Consider the following 14,433-nt stretch of genomic DNA (forward strand, 5'->3'; position numbering starts at 1 on the left):
TGACATTAAAAATATATTAAAGAATGAATCTCTATGCACTCTTCTTGTAAAATACTCTGGAAGTATTCCTTCATGATGTCAATTAGACACAAGAAAAATGAGCTTAGTATATTATCCACTGTCGCTGAGTTGATTCTGACTCATAGCGATCCCGCAGGACAGAGGAGGACTGCCCCATGAGGTTTCCAAGGCTGTAGTCCTTACAGACGCAGACTGCCATACCTTTCTCCCATGGGGTGGCTGGTGGGTTCAAACTGCCAACCTTTTGGTTAGCAGCCTAGTGCTTATTAACCACTGCATCACCTGGGCTCCTTAATATATTAGCTACCGTATGTTATTTAAAATTAAATTTTCAAAGCTGATTTAAAAATAAGTCAAATACCAGCTTAACATGCTCTTATACAATAGGATGACAACATCATAATTTTGTTAAAACACAGTCAAAAAAATAACTAAATGATGTAAGAGTTCAACAAATACTAAGTGATGCTAAGTTTTGGGGCAATGAGGAGAAATAAGACACGGAGAACTTCTACACTTCTATTTCTTTTCTATCCCTGCTTTTAACCATCATCTAAAATCCAAAAGAGGACCCCATATCTTTAAATAATGCTGGTCTTATATAATAGTCTTTCTCTGTGTTTGACCAGTATTACATGGTCTAGAGAAAATGGTTCAAGTAATCAAAGAGAGAAACATTTTTAGAATACAAATTGTTTCCGACAATTTTTTTAAAGTAAAAAAATTTTTATGATTTCTGAATTAACTTAAGTATTGCATGTTTACCTTGCTTAGCATTTTATACTATCTGGATCCTAGACTAAGTCACAGTTCGGAAAAACTTTTGCAGGTTATGTTTTAATTTCAACTCAAAAAACAATTTTAAAAGCATTCTCAGTGTTTTCAATTAAAAAAAAAGTCAGTCACAAAAACCATGATTAAATCACCTTCAGACACAAAAGTGCCTTTAAGTCTAATGGAGGATAATTAATGATTTAGATGAATATTTGTATTCAGCCCACAACTTTGATCTGTCTTCTGATGATGTAGGTTAAGTTTTAAATCCTGTTAATAGTGAAAAGTAAGGAAAAAGGAAACAATGCCATCCACAATAATGCAGGCTGTACACATAGGCACGGAAGAGGCATTCATGGAAATGTGAAGAGGACTCAGAGGACAGGGCTTCACATACAGGGGCGCTTGAAAAGAGAGAGAGGGAACTCAGTAGAGGGGGAAGAAGGAAAGAGAGGTATGTGAAAGAGAGGAAAGGGAGGAGATTACTGCTGTACCCCAACTCTGCCTCTATTAGAGCACCTATATTCCACGGGGCATTCATTTGTTTATATGTCTCTCTCCATTGGTCTGTGAGCTCCTGAACGACCAAGGTCTTGCCTTATCCATTTTTATGTCCCTAGTTTTTTAGTAGGTACTAGTGTTAAAAAGCAAAGATGTCACTTTGAGGACTAAGGTGCACCTGACCCAAGCCATGGTATTTTCAGTTGCCTCATATGCATGTGAAAGCCGGACAATGAATAAGGAAGACTGATGTCTTTGAATTATGGTGCTGGAGAAGAATACTGAATATACCACGGGTTGCCAGTAGAACAAACAAAGCTGTCTTGGAAGAAGTACAGCCAGAATGCTTCTTAGAAGCAAGGATGGTGAGACTTCGACTCACAAACTTTGTACACATTATCAGGAGGGATCAGGCTCTGGAGAAGGACATCATGCTTGGTAAAGTAGAGGGTCATCGAAAAAGAGGAAGACCCTCAATGAGATGGATTGACGCAGTGGCTAACAATGGGCTCAAGCACAGCAATGACTGTAGATGGCACAGGACCGGGCAGTGTTTCGTTCTGTTGCACGTAGGGTCGCTATGAGTCAGAACTAACTCAACAGCACCTAACAACAACATGTAGCTCAGGCTGCAGAGAATGGCTAAGAGATTTGGTAGAAAAAAACCTGAGAAGCAACTACTACGCGCCAAGCACTGCACAGATGGAGAGGCTGCGCTGGCTGGGGGACGGCATAAGCTCTGGAAAGAATGTGACTTTGAGCTCATAGGTTACTACCTGAGCAGCCTTGGACTATGTATATGACCTCACTAGAGTTCACTTTGTTCACCTTCAAACTAGTTTCTCATTTAACAATTAAATCACAAATTGTTCTGTGACACTGGCTGCAATCCCTGCGATGTGTCAACACTCTCCCCTTCTCCATTCCAGGTTCTGTACTTTCATTCGTCCCATTTTCCTGTCCCTTTCTGCCTTCTCGGTCTTGGTTTGGGGCTGGTGTGCCCATTTGGTCTCATATGCATGACTGGACTCTGAAGTATGTTCCTCACGTGCGTTACTGCTTGTTTTGTAGACCTGTCTAATCTTTGCCTGGAGGGTGAACATTGGGAGTGACTTCATTTCTGAGTTAAAGGCGGCTTAGGGGCCATAGTCTCAGGGTTCTTCTAGTCTCTCTCAGACCAGTGAATCTGGACTTTTTGCGTGTGTGTGAATTTGGTTTTTGTTCTATGTTTTTCTACTGTTCTGTCCTGGACCCTCTATTAAATTATGCTCCATTTCCGTAAAATCTTTGAAAATACACTAATAGTAATTACTTGGAAACACTGATATCAATTCAACAAGCACAAACATGCTTACAATGATAACAATTACCTAAATTTATATTTTAAAATTAGAAAAGAATTATATTTATCCATTAAATCCAAAATAGCCTCAACAAAGGAGATTTTTATGAACAACTCACTGAACGGTGGGGAAAAAGGTCTTAGATTTCATTCAACTCAGCATAGTAAAGATACACGGAAAACAGCTTACTTTACTGAAGTGTGTTTCTAGTGAAAGAGGCTGCCATCTGATCAGAAATTTAATCTGTGCAATTTACTGTTCACCTGCAAAGCTAGTATCAATTAAGCTGCTACTTCACACAAAAAAATGAAAGGTAATTAGCATAAATAGCTATTCACACAACAAATGAAGTAATAGGTCTTACTAACGAGGCCTGTCCACTTTGATTATCATCAGCCAGTCAGAATGAATATGCTCAATAAAACCTAAATTTTTCTGTATTTATGGAGAAAAACTATCAGCTGCTTTTTACTAATGTAAATGCTAATACATTTAACTTACTGGAACCTTTTACTCAAAAAACTGCAAGGAATACTAGCCTAAAGATATTGCCTTTTTAATGCCATTATTTTTGAAGTAGATCTTGTGTGAACTTAAAGACTAACAGCATCTTCAATTATCAAGGATTACGAGTGTCTGAAAATCATAGCATCACACACTCAGAAAAGTTAGTTCTCAATTGTGGCATTGCCTACTTAGGAGTAAAATGCTGAGTTAAAACAATGCTAATGGTCAAAGAATCATTAAGAAGTCCTTCATCATAACTTTCACAGTGGGTGGTCTGTAAAATGATCAAGAATCATATGCTACATTCCATAGCCACTGAGGTCAGTTTCTGCATACAAATCTCTGCAGGAAGAAAAAGGCCTGGGGAAAGTGGGCCATTCATGTGAACCAAGTTCAGAGAATTTCCAGCACTGTGAAAAGATATGTTATGTAAGCACATAGATGTATTCAGTGGGGGTAGACAGAACAAGCTACATGAAGACTACAAAGGAGCCCTCCCATGGTTCATGAATAAGTCGAGGAAATGATCAGAAAAAAAAAGAGAGAGAGAGAAGTGTTTAGACAGATGGCCCACTTAAAATGCCTGAGACAGGGCATAAGTAATTTTAATGAAACTTTAGATCTAGCATATGAATTGTTTCTTATTTCCCCCAGAAGAGAGAGAGAGAAAAAAAAAAAAAAACTCCAAGGAAAACAAAAAATTGAGCAATTCACTGAAAAATCCACTTTCAGCACACTGGGATAGAGGAAGAGTTGCAAATTAAGCTTTATTAGTGTGATAAATTCATATAAAATTCTTTGTAGATCTATCATTGGTCATCAAAATGAATATAAAAAGCATGGGATGAACAGATTAAATGAATTTTAAACAGAAGTCTACTGCCAAACCAAACAAAAATCTCAGCCTTATTATATGAGAACTTACAACACTCCAACATTAAAGTTTGTCACTGCAGAAGAAAGATAAAAGCAGCATTTTCAGTGAACCTCTTCAAAGCTAGAAATTGTTATAGAGAATAAAGAGAACTCTGCCTATATGCAGTTACAAATGTGTGTGTTCAAATATGTAAGATTGTGTAAAAGAATGCATATTACATAATAACCCATTGCCACAGAGTCAATTTCAACTCACTGCAACCCTCTAGGACAGAGTAGAAATTCCCCATAGGGTTTCCCAGGAGCAGCTGGTGGATTCGAACTGTGGAACTTTTGGTGAGCAGCCAAATGCTTAACTACTGCACTACTAGGGCTCCGTACACTGCTTAGCAGTAGTTATGGATCATTCCCAAGTTTGGTGTTATCAGCATTACAAATAATTACACAAATGACATCTGAAGCTAGAATGAATATATAAAGTTGTTTATAATCATATATATTTTAATATTATGCCTATCTGTTATTAATTGAATTGTGTCTCCCAAAAAGATATGTTGAAGTCTTAACCCTTGTACCTGTAAATAAGACTCTGTTGGGAAATTAAGATTTTCTTCTCTTATGTTAATGAGCCATACAGGAGTAGGGTGGGTCCTAAACCTAATCCCTTCTTAGTAGTATCTTATAAAAAAGCGGACTAGACACAGAAGCACACTAGGGGAAGAGATCAACTGAGGAATCATCTATAAGCCCAGCAATGCCAAGGAACATCCAGGAATACTGACAAGGAAGGACCCTGCCCTAGAGCCAACGCTCTGATTTAGACTTCTAGCCTTCCAAGTTCTGAGATGCTAAATTTCTGTTCTTTAAAGACACCCATTTGTCGTATTTGTATTATGGCAGCACTAAGTAACTCATATGCTATTCCATTTCCTTCTTCCACCAATAAAGGCTTAAGATCTCAATGTAAACATTGGGCACGATTAGTCAGCAAAAGCAATATAGTATAGATGGCACACCTGCAGCCTCCAGTGTCTGACTTACCAAATGTAAATTCTGGCTGCAACATTTACTAGCTGTATGACCTTTAAAAGTTATTTATTCTCCTTCTGCATTAAATTTCTTACCAGTAAAACAATGATGACATAAATACCTAACTCATATGGTTGACTGAAGAGATAAAAGGTACAAAATGCTTAGACTACTGCTTGGTACATAAATGTTAAAAAAAAAAAAAAAGGCTACCTATTATTACCATCAATGGAGCCCTGGTGGTACAGTAGTTAATACCTATGACAAGCTATGGCTGCTAACGTAGTTCGAATCCACTAGCCGCTCCCTGGAAGCCCTATGGGGCAGTTCTGTTCTGTCCTCTAGGGTCGCTATGAGTCGGAATTGACTCAACAGCAACGGGTTTGGTTTAGTCTTATTATTTATTATCATTATCACCATAATTCGACAGGTACAGCAACATCTGAAATCACACCCTAATGTTTCAGCAACTGTTATTTTTTTTTAATCATTAATATAGAATACACTGAAATGCAAAAATCCTAAATTCCCCTTCCCAGTAAACCTCCCCGACTCACCCATACAACAGTCAATGATAGATTTGATATGCTTCTCCTAAAGTCGCAAACGACTCAACGGCAACCGGTTTGTTTGTTAGTTTGTTTTCTGGTTTTTGAAGCATCACATAAATAGACTCAGAAAGTATGTACCCTTTTGTGTCTGGCTTATTTTGTTCAATGTAATGTGTTTAAGGTTCATCTGTATTTTTGAATGTTTTATTCTTTTTTATTGCTGAGTAGTTTTCTATTGTACAAATACACTAAAATTACTTCATATGTCTCCTGATGGACACTGGGCATTTTCAAATTAGTGCTGTTATGAACAAAGCTCCTACAAACATTCTTCTACAAGTCTTTTATTTTTTTTTTAATTAATTTTTATTGTACTTTAAGTGAAAGTTTACAAATCAGGTCAGTCTCTCATATAAAAATTTATATACACCTTGCTATACACTCCTAATTGCTCTCCCTCTGATGAGAGAGCACAGTACTTCCCTCCACTCTCTCTCCTCGTGTCCATTCGGGTAGCTTCTGGCCACCTCTGCCCTCTCATCTCCCCTCCAGACAGGAGATGCCAACATAGTCTCATGTGACCACTTGATCCAAGAAGCTCGTTCTTTACCAGTATCATTTTCCATCCCCTATTCCAGTCCAATCCCTGTCTGAAGAGCTGGCTTTGGGAATGGTTCCTGCCCTGGGGTAACAGAAGGTCTGGGGTCCATGGCCTCCGGGGTTCCTCCAGTCCCAGTCTGACCATTAAGTCTGGTCTTTTTACGAGAATTTGGGGTCTGCATCCCAAGGCTCCCCTGCTCCCTCAGGGGTTCTCTGTTGAGTTCCCTGTCAGAGCAGTCACTGGTTGTGGCCAGGTACCATCTAGCTCTTCTGGTCTCAGGATGATGTAGTCTCTCGTTTATGTGGTCCTTTTTGTCTCTCAGGCTCATAATTATTTTGTGTCTTTGGTGTTCTTCATTCTTCCTTGTTCCAGGGGGGTTGAGACCAATTGATGCATCTTAGATGGCCTCTTGCTAGCGTTTAAGACCCCAGACGCCACTCTCCACAGTGGGATGCAGAACGTTTACTTAATAGATTTTATTATGCCAATTGACTTAGATGTCCCCTGAAACCATGGTCCCCACACCCCCGACCCTGCTATGCTGGCCTTTGAAGTGTTCGGTTTATTAAGGAAACTTTTTTGTTTTTGGTTTAGTCCATTTGTGTTGACCTCTCCTGTATTGTGTATTGTCTTTCCCTTCATATAAAACGAAACTTTACTAATTAGTGAATACCCCCTCCCTCCCTCCTCTCATAACCATCAAAGAGTATTTTCTTCTCTGCTTAAACTGTTTCTCCAGTTCTTATAATAGTGGTCTTATACAATATTTGTCCTTTTGCATTTAACTGATTTCACTCAGCATAATGTCTTCCAGATTTCTCCATGTTATGAAATGTTTCATGGATTCAACCTTGTTCTTTATCGATACGTAGTATTCCATTGTGTGAATATACCATAGTTTATTTATCCATTCATCTGCTGACAGGCACCTTGGTTGCTTCCAACTTTTTGCTATCGTAAACAGTGCTGCAATGAACATGGGTATGCATATCTCTGTTCCTGTAAAGGCTCTTATTTCTCTAGGATATATTCCAAGGAGTGGGATTGCTGGATCGTATGGTAGTTCTATTTCTAGGTTTTTAAGAAAGCGCCAAATTGACTTCCAAAGGGGTGTACCATTTTACATTCCCACCAGCAGTGTGTAAGTGTTTCTGTCTCTGTACAACCTCTCCAACATTGATTATTATGTTTTTTTGGATTAATGCCAGCCTTGTTGGAGTGAGATGGAATCCCACTGTAGTGTACAAGTCTTTTTTTAGGACACAGGTTTTTGTTTCTCGTGGGTAAAAATCTAGGAGTGAAACTACTGGGGCAAAAGTTTTAGTTTTATGAAAACTGGCAAACTTTTCCAAAGTATTATAACATTTATATACTCCCACCAGCAACAGAGTTGCTCCAGACCCTTTACCACCATTTGGTGTTGCCCGTCTTTCTAATTCTAGTCAGACCAAAACCAGTTGCCATCAAGTCAACTTCGATTCATGGCAATCCCATGTACCTTAGAGTAGACTTTCGCTCCATAAGGTTTTCAACGCCTGATTTTTCAGAAATAGATCACAGGCCTTTCTTCTGAGACATCTCTGGGTGAATCAAACTTTCAACCTTTTGGTTAGCAGCCAAGTGATTAACCAACCATTTGCACCCTCTATCCAGACTACTGGGTATCCAGACTACTGGGTGTGAAACAATATCTCATTATAGTTTTCAAGTGTCAGACCCTCAAATATGGTGAGACTCAAACTCCAAACATCATAATCCATAATGGTTAGCAGCTGAAATTTCAGCTCAGTTCATTCAGCATTCCGTTTCATATACTGGGCTCTCTGTAGTCTTATTTATGCACACATGCTTCAAGGGTCAAAGAACAATGTGAAGGAAGTTAAACTCAGATATGAGACTGCTCTCTTTCTGTTGCCCCCTTTCCTGCCAGTATGTCTACCCCCTCTCAACTTCCAGCAGTTCTGACAACCTTGAATGTCATTCTCTGAAGTCTCCAGCCAATGAGACTTGGCTAACCGCTTGAGTTCCAGTCATCCCACAATGTATGCACTGGTGATCGCCTTCAGGAGAAAAACCATAGAAATGTGGGCCTCCCAGTGTAACTTCCCTCTTTCATGGGTCAAAATTCACTCAAATTCTGACTGGTTTTATTTGTTATCCAGACTCTTTGGGTTCATATTTTCTTCAGAATTTATCGTTATCTAGAGGAGGGTTAGTTGGAAATACACTGCAAATGTAGAAAGTGAAAATTCTCTATGGAGTTTTAACTTTGGATCATTCACACAGGAAAGAAACGGTGTAAGAATACTGGTAACATATGCGCAGCATTCTAACTCCCAGGTGGTATCCCAGAACCCTTGACATCTCTACTTGCAAAGGCTATTCTTGTAACTACATTGACAGCAGCTGTACAAACATATTTTACAATTACGGGAGGAACTGTTATAAAGGAAGACTCCATCGAGGTCCAAGAAAACTAAAGTGATGTTTCATTTTAATTCCTAAAATTTGAAATTCTATTGTTCCATTAAGAAAACAACTTCTAACTTCATGAACAGCCGTCTCCTTTACCATGACACCAGAACTGGATGGTGTGCAGCTACCATCAGGAAATGTTTTGATCAAAGATTCTATAGCAGAATCCAGATCAAAAGAGGGAAATGCGTGGAACAGAATTTCAAATTCTCATAGAATCTAGTCTTTCTGGAGCCAGTGAGGTTGGATGACCCCCAAAACTATTTCCCTGAGATAATCTTTAAAATTTAAACCAAAACTATCCCCTTAAATCATCTTTAAACTAAACAATTTAGCTTAAAAAAAAAAAAAAGTCTGCCTTTTTTAAAAGAATTACCTCTATAGGATCAAATTGACAATAGTAACTCAAAAGGTTAGATGAGAAGTGTACGGGGCAGTGAATTTATCTTAATGGTAGTGAATTAATTTGCAAGAGGATAGCAAGAATGGTTGCACAACTTCAAGAATGTAATAAATGTAACTAAGTTAAACACGTAGAAATTGTTTAATCGGTATACCTTTTGCTTTGTATATGTTCACCAAAAATAAAATCTTAATATAAAGTACGTAACTAAAAATCTCTGAAACAGCTTTACTGAGACAGAATTCACATATCATACAATTTACCCATCTGAAGTGTACCGTTGACTGGCTTATAGTATATTAACAGAGCTGTGACAGCACCTAACAACAACATGGACATTCATGCAAAATATTTGTGTAGACTTGTTTTTATTTCTTTTGAGTAGAATGGCTGGGCCATGTGGTAATATCTCATGTTTTGAGGAACAGCTAAATTACTTTCAGCTTGTACCATTTTACTCCTAAATTCCCACCAGCAATATATGAGGCTTCCAATTTCTCTACATTCTCGCCTACATTTGTTATTGTCTGTCTTTTGTATTACAGCTATTCCAGTGGGTTGAAGTGGTATTTTATTGTAAGTTTGATTAGCATTTTCTAATCACAAATGTTATTAAGCATCTCTTCATGTTGTTGAGGGCCATTTGCACTTTTCTTCTCTTTTTGGGAAAAATGTCTATTCATATCCTTTGTTCATTTTTAAATCAGGTTGCTTTTTTGTTATTGAGTTGTAAGGATTCTTTATATAGTCTATATACAACTCCCTTACCAAATATATAGTTTGCATGTTTTCTCCCATTTTGTGGGTTGTCTTTTTACTTTCTTGATAAAGTCAGTATCCCTCGATGTCCTGAAGTTTTAAAATTTTTTATTATGCCCAACTTACCTATCCTTTTTTCTTTTGTCACTTGCACTACTTTTGGTGTCTAATATAAGAAATCACAGTCAACCAACGATAACAAAGATTAATGCCTATGCTTTCTTCTAAGAGTTCTGTAGTTTTAGCTCTTACATTTTGGTCTATAATTTTTTTTTTTTACTTAATTCTTATGCGTGGTATGAGGAAAGTAATCAACTTCATTCCCTTGCAAGTTGATATCCAGTTGTCTGAGCAGTATTAGCTGAAAAGATTATTCTTTCCTCATCGAATTGTTTTCAGATCCCTGTTGAAATCAGCTGGCCATCAATACAACAAGTTTTTTCTGGACTCCCAATTCAATTTTCTGGACTCACAGTATGTTTCAAAATAGGGAAGTATGAATTCTTCAACTTTATTCTTCTTTTTCAAGATCGTTTAGCTTATCTGAGTCCCTTCTATTTTCATACAAATTTTGGGATCAGTCTATATCTGCAGGAAATACAGCTCGGATTCATATAGGGATTATGTTGAATCTGGGGATCAATGTGGGGAGTACTGCCATTTTAACAATATTAGATCTTTTGACTCATAAATATAGATTGTCTTTCCATTTATTTAGATCTTCATTAATTGCTTTCAACAATGTTATGTTAAATTCACAAATATTTTATTCCTTTTGGTACTCCCATAATTGGAATCATTTTCTTAATTTCATTTAAGGTTTGTACATTTCTACTGTATAGAAATAAAAATTGATATTTGCATATTGTTCTTGCTCTATGCAACCTTGTAGAACTCGACTAGTTCTAACGGATTTTTGGTGACTTCCTTAGGCTTTTCTACATACAAGCCCATGTCATCTGCAAAGAGGGAGAGCTTTTTACTTCTTTCCTTAAATCTAGATAACTTTCTTTTTCTTACTGAAGTGTCTTAGCTAGAAACTCCGTTACAATGTTGAACAGAAATAACACAAACATCTTTGTCTCATTACTGATCTTAAGCTGTTGGATTTTTGACAAAAGCTTTCTCTGCTTCTACTGAGATAACAGCTTTCAACTGTGTGGATCATAGCAAATTATAGATAATAGAGCAAAGAGTGGGAATTACAGAAAACTGCTCATGAAGAACCTGTACATACACCAAGAGGCAGTTGTGTGAACAGAACAAGGAGAGATTGCGTGGTTTAAAGTCAGGAAAGGTATGCATCAGGGTTGTATGCTTTCACCATTCTTATTCAACCTGTGTGCTGAACAAATAATCGGAGACTAGACTATATGAAGAAAAACAAAGCATACGGATTGGAGGAAGACTCATTAACAACCCACGATATGCAGATGACACAACCTTGCTTGCTGAAAGTGAAGAGGACCTGAAGCACTTACTGATGAAGATCAAAGACTACAGCCTTCAGTATAGATTACAACTCAACATAAAGAAAACAGAAATGCTTACAACTGGACCAATAAGAAACATCATGATAAACGGAGAAAGATTGATGGGTCAAGGACTTCATTTTACTTGGATCTACAATCAACACCCATGGAAGCAGCAGTCAAGAAATCAAAAGACACGTTGCATTGGGCAAATTTGCTGCAATAGACCTTCTTAAAGTGTTAAAAAGCAAAGAAGTTACCTTGAAGACTAAGGTGCACCTGACCCAAGCCATGGTATTTTCAACCAACTCTACGCATGTGAAAGCTGGACAATGAACGAGGAAGACTGAAGAAGAACTGAATACGCCACGGACTGCCAGAAGAACGAAGAAACCTGGCTTGGGAGAAGTACAGCCAGAATGCTTCTTAGAAGCAAGGATGGTGAGACTTCGTCTCACAAACTTTGGGCACATTATCAGGAGGGATCAGGCCCTGGAGAAGGACATCATGCTTGGTAAAGTAGAGGGTCATCGAAAAAGAGGAAGACCCTCAACGAGGTAGACTGACACAGTGGCTAACAGAGGGCTCAAGCATAGCAATGATTGTAAGGATGACGCAGGACCGGGCAGTGTTTTGTTCTGTTGTACATAGGGTCGCTATGAGTCAGAACCAACTGGACGGCACCTAATGACAACAGCAACACTCAGATAATCATGTTTTTTCTCCTCTAGTCTATTAATATGGTGTGCTGCATTGATTGATTTTTGGATGTTAAACCAACCTTGCATTCTAGGATAAATATCACTTGGTCAAAGCATATAACCCTTTTTAAACATTCTTTGATTTAGTTTGCTAATATTTTGTTGTGCACTTTTGTGTTACACTTATGAGGGATACTGGTCTTTAGTTGTTTTTTTTTTTTTGTTTTTCTTTTGATGTCTTTTAGGGCCCCTCTTCAATCCTTGATTTTAGTGATTTGAGTGTTCTCTATTTTTCTCTTGGTCGGTCTGTCTAAAAGCATGAAATTTCTGTTGACGTTTTTAAAGAAACAACTTTTGCTTTTATTGATTTCATGTACTGTTTTTCTATTCTCCGTTTCATTTATTTGCACTCTAATCTTTATTATTCCCTTCTCTCTGATGGCATGCAGTTTAATTTTTCCAGTATCTTAAGAAGGAAGATTAGGTGACTGATTCTACATTTTCTTCTTTTCTAATAAACATGTTCACAGCTTTAGCTTTCTCTTCAATCTTGCTTTAGATACTTCCCATAAGTTTCTGTATGCTGTGTTTTAGTTTTCATTCATTTAAAATATTATTTAATTTCACTTGTGATTTCTTCTTTGACCCACTGAAAATCTGGGAGTAGGCTGTTTAATTTCCACATGTTTGTAAATTTCCAGAATTTCCTGTTACTGATTTTTAATTTGATTTCATTGTCATAGAGAAACATACTTTGTACAATTTCAATCTTTTTCAATTTATTGAGGTTTGTTTTATGACCTAATATATGGCCTATCGTAGAGAATGTTCTGCATACACTTGCGAAGTTGTATATTCTTTTGTTGTTGGATGAATTGTTCTATAAATGTCTGTTAGATCTATAGTGTTGTTCAAGTCTTCTATTTCCCTCTTAATCTTCTGCCTACTTCTTCTACCCAATATTGAAAGTGGGGTATTAAAGTCTACAACTATTACTGCTGAAATGTCTGTTTCTCCCATCCATGCTCTCAGTTTTTGTTTTCTGTACCTCGGAGTTATTAGGCAGAGATATACATCCATACGGCGATAATTGTTAGATATTTCTGGTGGTTGATCCTTTTATCCTCATAAAATATCCTTTCGCTCTAGTATCACTTTTTCTCTTAGTTTTCCCTGATATTAGCACAGGTACTCCATCTCTCTTTTGTTTACTCTTCGCATGGTAGAACTTTTTCCACCCTGCTGCTGTCAACCTATTTGTGTCTTTGAATCTTTAGTGTTTTTTGTAGGTAGACAACCCGTAGTAGAATCTTGGCTTTTTTTTTTTTTTTTCTTAACCACCTGCCAATATCTGCCCTTCATTGGAGTGTTTAAACCATTTACATTTAATATAGTTATTCATCAGGTAGGATTTATATTTACTATTTTGCTCTTTGAAGCCCTAGTGGCGCAGTGGTTGAGAGCTCGGCTGCTATCCAACAGGTCGGCAGCTCAAATCCACCAGCCATTACTTGGAAACAGTATGGGGCAGTTCTACTACTGTCCTAAAGGGTCACTATGAGTCGAGATCAACTTGATGGCCATGGGCTTGGTTTGGTTTTATTTTGCTTTTTATTTCTATGTCATGTCTTTTTTGTTCCTCTATTCCTCCATTACTGCCTTCTTTTGTGTTAAATAGATATTTTCCGGGGTAGCATTTTAATTTACTTGCTTATTTTTAAAAAAATAGTATTTTACTGTGTTTTTGGTGAAAATACACATAGTAAACTGGGTTCCCATTCAACAATTATTACACAAATTACTCAGTAACATTGGTTACATTTTTCATAACGTGTCAACATTCCCATTAATTCAGTTCTAGATGTTCCATTACCGGTAGTTTCCCAGTCCCCTTATCCTTTCACCATTGCTTTAGAGTAACTGTTGACCATTCGGACATAAAAATGACTTTTTAATGGTACACAGTACTCGGGTGATATTCTTTATTTCATGAAACAGTGTTATTTAGTTGAAGGTTGACCTCTTGGAGTGGTTTCGGTAAAAGCTTAAAGGGTATTGGAGGGCAACAGTCTTGGGAGTTCCTCTAGTCTCTACTTGTTCAGTAAGTCTGGCTTTTTATTAAGCATTTGAGTTTTGTTCTACATTTTTCTCCCACTCTGTAAGGATCCAACTATTGTGGCCCTGATCAGAACAGTCATTAGTGGTAGCTGGGCACTATCTGGTTCTAGTCTCAGGGTAGAAGCATCCACAGTTCATGTAGACTGTTAGTCCTGCACCTTAGTTTCTTCTCTGAGTCTTTGGTTTCCTTCTTTCTCTTTTGTTCTGGATGAGTAGACACCAGTAGTTGTATCTTAGATGACAACTCGCAAGCTTTTAACACCCCAGACACTTATCACCAAACTTAGTTGTAGAACACAAAC

The 14,433-nt window shown here is 37.6% G+C and overlaps 1 protein-coding gene across 10 annotated transcripts in view; it reads right to left on the reverse strand.

Moving 5' to 3' along the window:
- Window positions 1-14,433, reverse strand: part of PCCA (propionyl-CoA carboxylase subunit alpha) — a 535,620-nt gene that overhangs the window by 151,853 nt on the left and 369,334 nt on the right. The gene's annotated exons all lie outside the window — the stretch shown is intronic.

The sequence above is a fragment of the Loxodonta africana genome, chromosome 23 (genome assembly GCF_030014295.1).
Source record: "Loxodonta africana isolate mLoxAfr1 chromosome 23, mLoxAfr1.hap2, whole genome shotgun sequence".
Lineage (NCBI taxonomy): Eukaryota > Metazoa > Chordata > Mammalia > Proboscidea > Elephantidae > Loxodonta > Loxodonta africana.